Source organism: Episyrphus balteatus, chromosome 1 (genome assembly GCF_945859705.1).
Source record: "Episyrphus balteatus chromosome 1, idEpiBalt1.1, whole genome shotgun sequence".
NCBI lineage: Eukaryota > Metazoa > Arthropoda > Insecta > Diptera > Syrphidae > Episyrphus > Episyrphus balteatus.
The window spans coordinates 154274225-154288005 of record NC_079134.1 but is presented as its reverse complement, the minus strand read 5'-3'; the positions used below and the strand labels follow the sequence as shown (position 1 = coordinate 154288005).

The 13781-nt window shown below is 31.5% G+C and overlaps 1 protein-coding gene across 2 annotated transcripts in view; it reads left to right on the top strand.

Annotated features, from left to right (window-relative positions):
* The window catches only part of LOC129907455 (G-protein coupled receptor dmsr-1), a 238360-nt gene that overhangs the window by 157039 nt on the left and 67540 nt on the right, over positions 1-13781 (top strand). For both annotated transcript variants that reach the window (XM_055983692.1, XM_055983691.1), the window contains exon 3: positions 11525-11571. The gene's annotated coding sequence lies outside the window, so the exon portion shown is untranslated. The remainder of the gene's footprint in view (positions 1-11524; positions 11572-13781) is intronic.

Sequence of the window (13781 nt, the reverse complement as noted above, 5' to 3'; positions counted from 1 at the left end):
TACATAAATGTACCACTAATGTTTTTTTTTCTCTTGTTTCAAAAATCTTATTTGCTTAAAAATTTTAATTAAAATCGTTCTTCAGAAAAACATGCTTTTCCATTTCGGTCATATAATAGGTACCTACCGCACAAATCCATTGAGTCTGTTATTGTTTGTTTGTTCAATAATTATGTTTCTAACGCACTCAATCCGTCGCGCGCCGTCCGAATCTTTTCCTCATCCTATTAATACATATACACATATATAAAACCAAAATTAAACATATTTGCAAAACCTAATAGCTTCAAAACCAATTTCCTGTAATAAAGAAAACCAATTTCCGTAATTTTTAACATCTTACAGTCAATTTTGATTAATGTTTGTATATTCCGTGTGTTTCGTTCAATATAAAGCTAAAAAGCACATACAAATATTGATCCTTTTTTTGCATATTAAAAATTTAATGCCTTCATACAAGAATTTAACGATAGCTTTAAATTTGCCAGCTGACAACAATTGACAGTTCAATTTGTTTTTAATGAAGGTTCAATATTGCCTCTAAAATACCCGCTGTTTTTTTTTAACAAATTTCGATGTGCTTTTGTTGGATCATCATTGATATCGTGAATAGTATCCATCGATTGAAGGTTTTTGCACGTCCTTCTTAGAATTGAACAAAACCTGACATAAATTATTAGATTCCTATGGACTAAGTCTTCTATAGTGCAATTTGATGAAGATAATGAAGATAACAAATTCAAATAGTAGAGGCCAAAAAACAATGAATGGGAGGTTGTTGGATGCAACAAAGAAATATAACATAAATTTTGATAGAAAATTCTATAGAGGTATCTCATAGCTGTGATACAGTAATCCTGCTCCTCACTGTTTATGAGTTTGTATTTGGTTATACGTGATTCCAATACCATCAAAAAAGGCATGAACAATTACTGGTTCACTATTTAGCTGTTATAGTGAAGCGAAATAATTATTATTATGTTGGCAGATTCATCCTGATAAGGATAACAAATGATAAACCCTTGCATCATCTTATAAATCTTGTAACAGTTGCTGAAAAAATCATGTTTTGAATTAAGGGGAAAGTAGTATGGAAATTAATTATTTCTCCTAGATGATTGATAAGAAGAATATAATGCACGAGAAAAGGCAAAACCAATTAAGATGTTACAAATAGGCTTTGATTAAAGTCACAAAGCTTCAGCGAATTGAAAACTTTTAAAATAAGATACTTGCTCTTTATATACACTATCATAAATAATGCTTGAAAAATGTATAGCGACCATGAAACTTTTAATCTATCTCCTTTCCCAGCTAGCCAAAACGCATTCCTTTAATGCCTATCAATCTACTAAAAAAACGTCAGAGTTCTTCGAACGAAAACTTTTGATTCCGAACAATTCCAAACAATTCCCAACAATATCGCCAGGCACCTTGTCGCCATATGTCGAATTATCGCCTTGTCACCATTTCGCCTTGTCGCCAAGTCGCCTTGTCGCCATGTCGTCATGTCGCCTTGTTACCTTGTCGCCTTGTCGCGTTATCACCATGTGCGTCCGCACTATTTCATTTTGATTGAAAAATTCGGTGAACAACTGCCGCCGCTGCACCACGACTGCACCACGACTGCACCACGTCCGCACCATTTCATTTGTATGAAAAATTCGCCGCACCATCATACATAATTTTGGATTATTGAAAAATAAAAAAAACTACCGACGCGTCGCGACGAGAAGGAGATTCGAACCCGAGTATCCAAGAGCACTTTCAATTAGAAGTCAAACGCTTTAACCACTCGACCTTCAAGTCATGTTTGTACGAACTGGCAATTTGTTACTTAAGTCAAAATAACTTTGAAGACGACTTAAACATTTGCATAAGTAGGACAATAGAATTTTTTTTATTCAAAATGAAATGGCGCGGTCGTGGTGCAGTCGTGGTGCGGCGGTGGTCCAGCGAATTTTTTTCATATTTTTTTCATTTTATCAAAATGAAAAGGTGCGGACGTGCTGCAGCGGTGGTGCGGCGGTTTAGAAATTTTTGATCATGGTGTGGACGTGGTGCAGTGGTAATGCAGCGAAATTCCATTTTTACTCGGGTAAGAATAGACTAAACAAAGCCAAAGAAAGGAAAAAGTTTGTAACATGCTTATTTTAGGTATAAAGGTTAGTATTGAGGTTGTTTACAATCTGTGAAAATTCCTTAACGTTCCTCCTTCCGATACATCTGTTAAAATGGGTTTAAGGTCACATACATATTTTTTTCGAAGTCCTACTGTTAGAGATAGTAACGAAAAATCCGTTTTTGTGACCTTTGACTCACTATAACGGGTCTAGCAGACGAAGGAACTTTCAGGACTTTTCACAGATTGTATAAAAAACACCCTCAATACCAACTTGTATACCAAAAATCAGCCTGTTACGAATTTTTTCTTTAAAAAAGTCTATTCTAACTGGGCTATTTAAGTAAATTAGATCAAAAATCAATGATGATATTTTTCCTTTTAAGCATTTACATTACATGCCACATACAATTTGTTGAACAACATTCAATCTTTTAGAAATTTCCCATGCTATCAAATAAAAAGGTGATAGACAATTAATATTCGGCCCTAGCGAAATATCCGTCGCGTCGGAGCGGAAATTTGTCCGATTTCATTTTCTTTGGACTCCGAACTGATTTTTCCAATTTTTTCATTAAATTATTGCATTTTGCAGTTGTCTTATCCATTTTAAATTCCTCATCATTAATATAGTTTACGTAATCAAACTTCTGCATTTTGCATCTCTATAACAAGAAGAAAGTCCTTTTCAAATTTGGTATGTTCCTTCTTTTTCTTTAAATAATATTCTAATCGATGTTTGTTAGATTTGAACTAACGTAAGTTGAAATAAGCTTATTTAAGTTTTGAAAACAATAGATATAGTTTCAAATTAAATAACTTTATCTTCTGTAAATCATATAACAAAGGTGACAAAGGCTTTAAATTTAAAACTGTTGTTTGTATAACAAATTCAAATGAAAAATAAAATCGATTTAGTAATTTTAATTGCATTCTCAATTGAATTAATTCTTTGGAAAATGTTCAACTAAATTCCACGTTCATAAGCAAAAGCCTCCGGTCATCTATAGGATCCTTTGACGTTCTATTTAAAGATTTTATTTTATGTTTATTCCAATGAAATCAATTAAAATTAAAGTATTTTTTCCACTTACTATCAATTAAATATTCAATTTCAAATAATTTTAATAAGTAGGTAGGTAATTCATTTGGACATTAGTTATGTAGAAAAATATACTATAAACCTATTATTATTACAATTTACCTTCCATTTTCTCATAAAGCTATGTTTTTTATTATATTTTGTTTTCTAAGAAATTATGTGAATGAATAATTAGAAGAACATTCTTGGAAATATCTAACACGATATGATGTGAAATGTATAAAGTATCATAAGCATCATGTGAAAATATTTAATGAGATTTTACAGGAATTTTCAGCAGCAACGATAAATTTTTCTATGTTGAAGTACGAGTATCATCATGATACGAAAATAGAAATGTCCTAGCGAGAGAGATTTTAATGACCGTGGGTATTACAGCTATGTGGAGGTGGAAATTAAGAGTATTTCCGCGAAAGGAAAATATATGTGAACGTTTGGAGTCAGTTTGAAATCAGTAACTAGTTCCAGTTAAAACTTTTTGAAAATAACTTTTTGTTAGGCAAGGGGTACCCCTTGGATTTTTTTTCGAAAATCTGAAAAAAACTAAATTTGTAATTTTTTAAGCTAAATGCATAGGCCTGTTCACTCTGAACTCATATCTGTATACCAAAATTTATTTCGAGACTTAAATCCGAAAAAATATACTTCCGAGTGTAAGACTACTGACTTTTACTGAATTTGTATATTTTTGACTCCTTTTTTCAAAAAAATACTTTTGAATATTCAAATTCTTTTATAAAGCCTTGTTTTCATTAGATCCCAATTGAAATAATTACGGAAATTATGTCATTTCGAATGTCAAATTCTATAAAAAAAAAAAATTAAATTTGAAATCTGAACTGACCTCATTTGCGAAATTATCTCATTTGGGGTCTAGTGAAAACAGGCTATTTCCAATAAGTCAATTAAATTATTTTATAGTTTTTAGTGCACGATAAAAGTGTATTTTTAGTCTTTTAAACTACATATATATGTGTATTTATTTTTTACTTTTTAGTCTTATCATCTAGTGAAAACAGGCTATTTCCAATAATTGAAAGTAGGTTCAATTCGAATTGGGTTGTACTAGCCCTCAAAGCCCCTCTTTTTCAATCATACCAGCAAAACCTACATTTTTGCATCTATACTGCATACCTATATAGACATAAATTAAGTTGGGGTGTTTTGACCCCCAATGCCCCCCCCCCCCAGGGTACAGACCACCAAAATATTGTGTTGTTATCCGAACTACATTATGTACATTTATGTACAAAATCTCATATCGGTACTATAATATTGGAAGTAGGCTAAAATTGTTTTGGAGTGTTTCGACCCCCAATACCCCTCCCCAAGTTCTGGACCATTAAAATATTGTGTAGTCATCAGTGCTACATACATGTACAAAGTTTCATTTCGATACGATAATTGGAAGAAGGCTAAAATGTATTTGGGGTGTTTCGACCCCCCAATGCCCCTCCCAAGGATTCGGACCACCAAAATATTGTGTTGCCATCCGAACTGCGTATATGTAAGAAGTTTCAGTTCGATACGATAATTGGAAGTGATTCAACACAAGTGAAGCTGATAAAAGCGTATTAAAAAAGAAAAAGTTAATTAATTCACTGAATATACATATTTAAGTACAACTTACTATTCAAGTGAACGATAACGATATTATGACAAAATTAACCCGTAAATTTTCGACGTCTCAGCCGATCTTGCTAATACTTATAACTTACACTCTTACAGACATGATCGATCATACCAAAAGCCACTAATTGCAAGTGTTGCCAATTTCATTTTTTTCCCTTCATCAAATCAAAAAATTTATTTTGTCATTAAAAATAGAATAAAAGTTTCAATTAAGTTCATTGGGCAGTTTTCATAAAATTGGTTTCTCAAAATAAATTCTGAACTTTTTTTTTCTATCCAAGAAGAGTATTATTTTTTTTTTTTTAATTTTTTAATATTAATATTTAAGTAAATTAAATTTTTTTTGTACAAAAATATTCATAGAAATCGGTCATATCGTTAACGAGAAAGTCAGTCAATGAGAAAACGGTTCTATGGCAAGTACCGAATTCATCTACAAAGTTCTTATGAAACTTTTAAGGAAATTTTTCAGAAGTCTCTGTTTTATATTTTTTATAAAGTTTAACCTGTGAGATTTCAAAATCTCTACTTTAAAAGCAGCTGTTATTCAAGCTGCCAAAATCCCACACCACATCTCTCATCTTACAGCATTATAAAATTTAAAAATTAATAAAACTGAACAACCTTTCAATATAACCTTAAAAGTTTTATGTCCCTTATTCAATTACAATGACCTTCATAGTTCGTAGTGCCTATTTTTTTTTTGTACGCCTACCTACATTGTAAGTATTTCCTCCTTCCAGTAGCCTTCTCCTGGAAAAATTTCTTGAGCTTCATTTATAAAATGAGGAATAAAAGCCCCTAATTTATATGTATAACCTTAACTTATCGCCCTAGAAAAGAACCCGCACAAAAAAAAAAGGTAAAGTTTACTCGCCCCATCAAACCTTTATCAAACTTCACTTTAAAAAAATAAAACCATCGGTAGCACTTAAAGTCATGTCCTTTCTCCCACCAATGAATATAATATTTTTTGTCTAACAAATTATGTACTCAATTTTATTCAAGACATGGATTCAATGTTAAAGATGTTAAATTTTCTAACAAAAAACGTCAAGAGGAAACCACCATCAGAAAAAAAAAAAACTTTTATACTCAACCTTCAAAGTAAAGCCCGTTGCTGATGACAGTGACGGAAACACGTAACGCTTAGCAACTGTAACAAAAATTTTAAAGGATGTTGTTGTTTTAGTAACCCCACCTCATCTTATTGAGTCTTAAGACAAATTTATTTAAATTGATTGCGAAGGCTTTAAGTTAATGTATGCAAGACAAAAAAACCACGTCTCAATGATAAATTATGCTCATTCAATGTGAAAAGCTATCTTCCGGAACTAAGAGTAGCATCCGTTTTCGTTATTTTTTGTTGTTTCCTTTCTCTCAAAGGTGTAAAGGTATCCTTAAAAACTAAGTGCATTAAATTCACTTTTTTATACCCTCTCATTTCATATTTCAGCTACGTCGTTAGCACACACACATTTATGGTTTTGCTTTCTTAATTTGTCGAGGGAATACTCCCATATCGCTTATAACTCAAATACCTTTAATAACATATATGATATTCGTGCTTAATATGCGCAATGCGGGTAATCATGTACGAAAATATTATTGCAAAATTTATTTTTATTGAGGTTCAAACAAAATAAAAATACGTTTATTCATATTAATATCCCTGAAGTGAGTTATAGCATGAAAGGGAATCGTAAATTGAAAGGCATCGCATTCACCGGGGAGTCTGTGGAAGCTAATCCGCAAATTTTAATGAATCGACAGCAGACTGAACAGAATCTTTAACAACCAGTAAAAGATAAAAAATAATAATAAAAGTGGGAACTTGGAGGTGATCTGGAAAATATAATAGTATGAGAATGTGAATTTCACCAGGTACAAAGATAACAAAACAATGAATTACTATATAGGTACTTTTCACTTTATCTCAAAATAATTGAGTGGGTAATAATAATAATACGTTCAGTTTCAAAATGGCCGCTAAAACGCAAATATTAGGTTCTCGTGTATAGCGCGTCAAAAAAAGTAGATGTAACTTCAAAAAATTTAACTACTTATTGAAATTTCAACTGCTATAAAGTTTCTCTTTAACTTCGATATAGTTTCTATGTAGATACATCAAAAGAAGAATCTCAATACAAGGTTATGTCTGTTGAACAATGCTATTATATTTCTCTAAGAAAATAGTTTTGACAGATAGTTTCGGTTAGATTTCTATAACCGTTTAGTGCAAGTCTTACCGAAGTTGTTAAAAATTAAGGAAGGCATACGATTTACCATTAATATTATGTACCTTATAAATTCAACAAATAAATCCTTCAATAACTTTATCAGGTAGTAATTTTGCATTATGGCTTCTTCACAATGCCGCTTTGACCTTAGCTTCATATATTAATATGAATTTCAGCAATTTTAAACGTCAAATTCATACAATAAAATAACAATTTCATAAAGTTTGCAGTTCGTTGAAATCTAAGTTTTGACAGCTGTTAAAAAAAATTAATGAAAATCACAATTAAATGAATTTGTTTGGCAATATCCTGAAGAAAAAAATTATAATAAATAATAATTTAACTTAAACTATTAGTTTTGTTGCTAATTTTGTTTTTTTTTTGTGTTTAACCAAAATGGGAGCGTATCGGAATCCCTCTTTTTAAAATCCCGTTTTTCGAAAATTCCGAAAAAAAGTTTCAAAATCCCGTTTACTAAAATACCGCTTTTTTAAATCCCGTTTTCTAAAATCCCGCATTTTAAAATCCCGTCAAATCCCGATTTTTTTTTACAAAATTCATGCTTAATTCACAAATAAAAAAATCATGAGAAATAGACAAAAAATTAGTAAAACTGATTTTTTGCGTTGTAAAGCCCACACAATATGTACCTTCAACACATTATGAAAACGGTATTTCTTTTATAAAAACATAAAATGATTAAAGCCTTAAATTGAGTTCACAAATAAAAGAAATTTCATTTATTTAAATATGAAAATTGTTGAAATGCATCCAAATACCAAATATAAGTTGAAATATATTTCAATGAAATTTCTTTTGATTATGTAGTGTGTACTTAATTTAAGATGTTGTGATCATTTTATGTTATTATTAATCTATGGGATTATCACGATTTGATTGTTCTTCTGAAACTTTAAAGTAAATATTAGTTTGTTAATTGATTTCTTTTTAGTATCACATTCCTTACTTTTTCTTATTCTTTTTATGTATTATATTTTTTGTTAAAGGTTTTAATTAAATGCGTTTAGAACAATCTCTCATTTTTTAATTTATTTTAGTATCCCGATTTTGCGAGCAAAACTAGTTGTTTTATTTTAAAAAATCGCCCGATTTTTTAAAATAAAACAACTAGTTTTGCTCGCAAAATCTGGATAATGAAAAACGAGATTATAAAAAACGGGATTTTAAAGAGCGGGATTATAAAAAGCGGGATAATGAAAAACGGGATTTTAAAAGCGGGATTTTAAAAAACGGGAATATAAAAAGCGGGATATCGAACCCAACCCAACCAAAATATAACAAACCCAAACGTCAAACGCGAGCAAAATATTTGGACTTTTGCTTCGAGCTCGCTTCATGTTACGTTGGTTTGTATACATACTAATAAACTCCGAAACGTAACGTGAAGTTTAAAACGTCATTGTGAGCATTCTGCACAGTTTTCTATGTTTGAACTTTTGCTATGACAAAGAGATCTGTCAAAGCAAAGCCCGAAGCGACATTGTAAAGCGGCCATTAAGGCTCGGTCCCAACTTACATTGTAGGATAGATCTCGGCCTCAGCCAAAACAAGGTTCTCCAGTTAGCTCGGTACCAAATCCCCAGTTAACAACGCCACCTAAGATGAGGTTTTCCTCTTCCACGTTGCCACTCGGTTATCGGGGTTGGAAACGAAATGGACTGGTGCTTCTTAGGCCCAAAAAACAGCTATTAGAAAGACTGATTCTTCGCTTTATCTCTGCACGCACTTCAATGTGCGAAAAGTTGTTGTGAAACCCGAATATAAAAAGGTTCTGACTATTTCAAAATCATATCTATCCATTGTGAGGCCCATTTCACAAGACGCACGCCGGAAACCGGCCGTCAACCTTGTTAACGCCCCTTTTGGCCGGTTGTGAGGTAAAAGAATGTGTACTTTGCAACCATTTAAAAGCCGCGTTTGCGTTTACCCCGTTGCAAAAGTGAAAAATTAAAAATATTTTTTTTCTCGGTAGCACAATTTTTTTTTTTTTTAAATAAGCTTTCTGCATCATTTTTTTCCATTCAGAAAAACTATGCATAAGAAAGTACGTTTGTAAATTTTCCCTTTTATACTTTTTCACTTTTTGAGCCAATGTATAGTAAAGCCTTAATTCTGCGGGAGAAGGCGATGACGTCACACCGAACTGTCAAAAATCTATCGGGCATACCTTGTTTTCTGTTTATCATGGCTTTGTTCGTCGGATAATATCAAGATCATCCGCATAAGCCAGAAGAATTTTTTTTCTTACAGTACTTTTTCTTTCAAGAGGTCTCTTGTCTCTTCATTCTTTGATTCCTATTTTTCTTCTTGAAAACTTTTGTTTTAAGTCTCACCACTCTTTGAAGCCTCTCTAACTTCACTGACTTTTTAGTCACGAAGTCTCTTAACTCTTTGAAATCTCTTTTTTTATTTCACGATATTTCATATCTGTTTGCATCACCTTTGCTTTATGCAGACTTTTTGTATTTCACGAAATCTTATCATTTTTTGAAATCTCACTTATTGTTCCACGAAGTCTTATCACTCTTCGAGGCTTCTTAATGTCATCACTAGAAATTCCTAGATTACAATTTTCCTATAGAAGTTAAAACTTCGTTAACAGCTTCTTTAAAGTTTTTAAGTAGATCAAGAAGTTTTATCAAACTTTAACAGCTTTCTTTAAAGAGTAAATCGTATGTACACATGTGCAACTTATTTCATCTGTTTAATTTTGGTGGCCGTAAAAAAAAATGCAATACCAAATTGGGTAAAAGTATGAACTGCAAGCCAGAGAAGATTCTTATAATGATTAATTTGTGTCCTCTTAAATTCCAATAAATATCCGAACAATTAAAAAAGTGAACTTTTTTCACTTCTATTGCACCTCAAAGAAGTAACCTATAAGACTTCAATAAATAAGCTCATCAAGAGCCGATAGTGGTATTAGATCCTATAAGTGTACCATAGAATACTTACTGCATATTATGTAGGAGTCAAGTTTCAAGTAGTTTTGAGTTTTGTCGAAAAAAAATACAAATTGGTGAAATTCACCTTTTGGTTGTGGTACACATTACACAAGTAGGGTGGGTATGGGTAACCCACTCTGTAAAAATAATGTTTTTCAAATTATGAAACGAGAAGAGGGAGCTCACTGCTTTTTTGTCTATCTGTTAAAATTAAGAAGAAAAACCAAAAGTCATTTATATCGAACGTCGTCGAACAGAATTCAAGTTCTGTTTGAATACCAAATGATTTCAAATTAATTCAGTGGTCACAGTAATTTTGTTCTTTTCTTTTTGTTCTTTCTTCTTTCACAAAATATCTAGAAAATCATTGGTAGATAAAAGTATTTGGATTGAATAAATTGGATTAAACTTGATGAATTGCGTATAAAGAACCCAATAAAATTGGTTTATCAAAAAAAAAAAATAATAATAAATAAATTGGTTCAAAGTAGAGGTCACGAAATCTTTTAACCAAGCGGAAATCTTTCAATTTTTACACTGATTTTTAAACAACAACAAAAAACTCATGTTTAAAAAATAAATTACATGAAAAGGCTTTCAAAAGACTACAAAAAAAAAAAAAATCAATACCTCTTAAATGAAAAGGAAACAATAAAATATCAGCACAATATCAAAATGCCCGATTTAATTTGAAAAGTTTTGTATGAAAATATTCGCTTTCAATAAAAAATAACATTATTTTAATTTTTGTTTAGCCCATTAAAAAGGTGTATAAGAAGTAGAATGGTGTATATTCCTTCCTAGAACAGTCCTTTTTTGCGAAAAATGTCAACAAATTAAATAACTAAAAAACTAATCAACGCAAATTGCTGGGAGATTTTTCAAACTAATTTATATCCCAACAAAGAATCCAGCTGAAACCGACCGGAAGTAGCTACAAGCAAAAAGGTTTCTAGGAAAACATTTGTTGTAAAATTTTAATGATTAATTTACATTATTGTTTTTGTGGCGGCAGTTTTGTATTGAGGTTTTCATAGTAAAAGAGGGCTAATGGGAGAGTGTAGTGGTTTGGTCAGGTGTAGCACGCCTCGTCAAAAGGATTTTTGATTTAATTGAAAAACTTCCACAACTTTGTTAAAAGGCAGGAAACTTAATTTAAAGTGTTAAAGATTCCATTTACTAGGTTTTGTATGTTGTTTTTGTCTGTCAGTTAATGCTTTGCATTGCTCTAGGAAAAAGGTGAATATTTTATCGATGATAGTTAAACTATCAATTTAGCTTCTGTAAAACTTTACAGAAGCAAAATTGTTTGTTGGGAGCGTGAATTTAATTTAATATTCGTAATTGATGGCAATGATTTGTTAGAATGTGACAAATTTGTATGGTATTTTGTCTTTCATGTAGCATTAGTAATTAAAATTATATTAATTTAATAGTCGATTTAACATTTTTTTCTTTACAGAATTTCTACGGTTAATTAGGCATAATAATGGCGTAATTATGCTTGGGGTAAGTTCAATATTTTACTGTTAAATTATATTACGGTCCAGGAAAACACACTACGGTTAGTAAAATCATTAGAGTTTTGTTTTCTATTACATAAATCAAGTAGCTTTTGAATTCCTGTTGGTTGGTGACGAAGTAAGTACTTTTTATTTCTTAATAAAACAGACAAAAACAAAAAGTTCAGAACTTTTGTTGCTAGAGGGCGCCATATACTATTAAATGTAACGTCAAATAAGCTATAACCAAAAGAAAATCAAGACATTCCCAACTTAATCTTTATTTCAAACTACATATTATCAGTACTTAAGAAATAATAGCCGTGTTTTATTGGTAACTCAGTACTTAGCTCAGTAAAATTTTACACGGGAAACAACAACAAAAGATCGCTAAGGATAAACAAAAGTTTTTTATTTGTTGGTTTATAGAGAAAATTTTTTTCTAAACGTATACATTTTTGACCCTTCAACAATAGGATTATTAATAAATAAATATTATTCATCAGTTGTTGTTAACAGCATAAAATGTTTACTCAGTAAAATACTGAGTACCAATAAAACACGGCTAATAATGGAACTGATGAACAAACAAGCACACTTAAAAATAATAAGATTAAACACATAACCGTCTTTTTTACTTTGAATACTCTTAAGGTCTTTCTAAATTCCTCACAGAAGCAATATCTTGAAAAAAAAAATGTTTTTAGCTGGGATTCGAACGCAGACCTCTAACCTCATCTTTGGTATCATTTTTGAAATCCTATTGTCGTATTAAATTGACGTTATTCGCGCATTTATCTCAAACTCCCACGTCAGTTTTGGCATAGCGCGTTGTGATTGTGATTACATTTTAATTCTGTTTTACGTCATCCACACATTATTCATAGTTTCTTTTAAATCCACATTACATTTTCTTCAACAGAGATTTAGCAGTGGATAGCACAACCACGAGGCATTTCATAACATTTTTGAGCCAGGATAATACCGTTATATTCATAATAGTGTGCTAACTTGTGATGTGGGTGAAATACCTACATAGTTTCGTAACAGAATTACCTAATTATAGCTGCGTTCCTTTGGAAATATTTATCTACTGCTTAGTTCTTAAAGCTGCTTTGAACTACTTTTTCAGTATAGCAAAAGTAGTAAAATAGCAAAGTATAGCAAAAAGTAGTAAGTACTAAGCAGTAGATATATATTTCCAAAGGAACGCAGCTTATGATCACTTTTACGTTAATTTCACATTTTGATTGTTTTCAAATAAAAGCAGTTGATATCGTACTTTGGCATTTTTGTTTACTCAAGCTTATTAACTCATTATAGAACGAGTAAAGATTCTTTTGTGGAAAGGTTCAGAAACGTAAGGTTGTAAGGGTCTTATGTAATTCAAAATTCCCGTCTCTATAGCCTTGCCTCCATTAGAAATATTTGAGTCGATATATTTGAAACTGGTATAAGTTACATTTTGCATTCTTTTCCAAAAATATCAATTTTTACAATATAGTTTCTAACAAAATTTCTGAAAATTTTTCAAATGTTTGACAGGCATCCAATTGAAAACCATTTTGAAAATTTAAATTTCATTGCATTAAGGCCGTGTGTGAATTGCGTTAAAATGTTGGTTAAAATTTGACGTTTGGCTAAATTTTGACAGTAGCGTAGTGAATAAAATGGGTTAAAACTTATCCAACAACGGAGCAAGCTAAAATTTGACACTATAGTTGTTAAAATTTGACGTTTCTCAAGATCAAGGGGCACGGTAGTGCCCAGCCAAGTTCTCTAGCAACTTTGGCACTACACCCTTATTTACAGGAAACAACTCAGGCCATTTTCGACCCCCCTCTAACTTCCACACCAAAGATGCTAGAAATTTCAAACTCACTACATTTGTTGAGCTCGTCAAAACCAAACACCTCACAAAATGTCAGCCTCCTACGATGAGTAGTTTCTGAGATATAGGGCTTCAAAAATCGCAAAAACCGTAACTGACTCACTGACTCACTGACTCACTGATTCACTGACTCACTGACAGATCATCAAAATTATGGAGAACTTCCCGATATCGTAGAAACTTGAAATTTTACACGGTGATAGGACTTGTGGTGTATACAAAGGAAAAAATCGAAAATTTGAGATTTTCAATTCAGGGGGCGTGGCATCCGCCCATTTCCGCTGAATTTTCATCATATATTATAGAGCACTTCTGATTATCGTAGA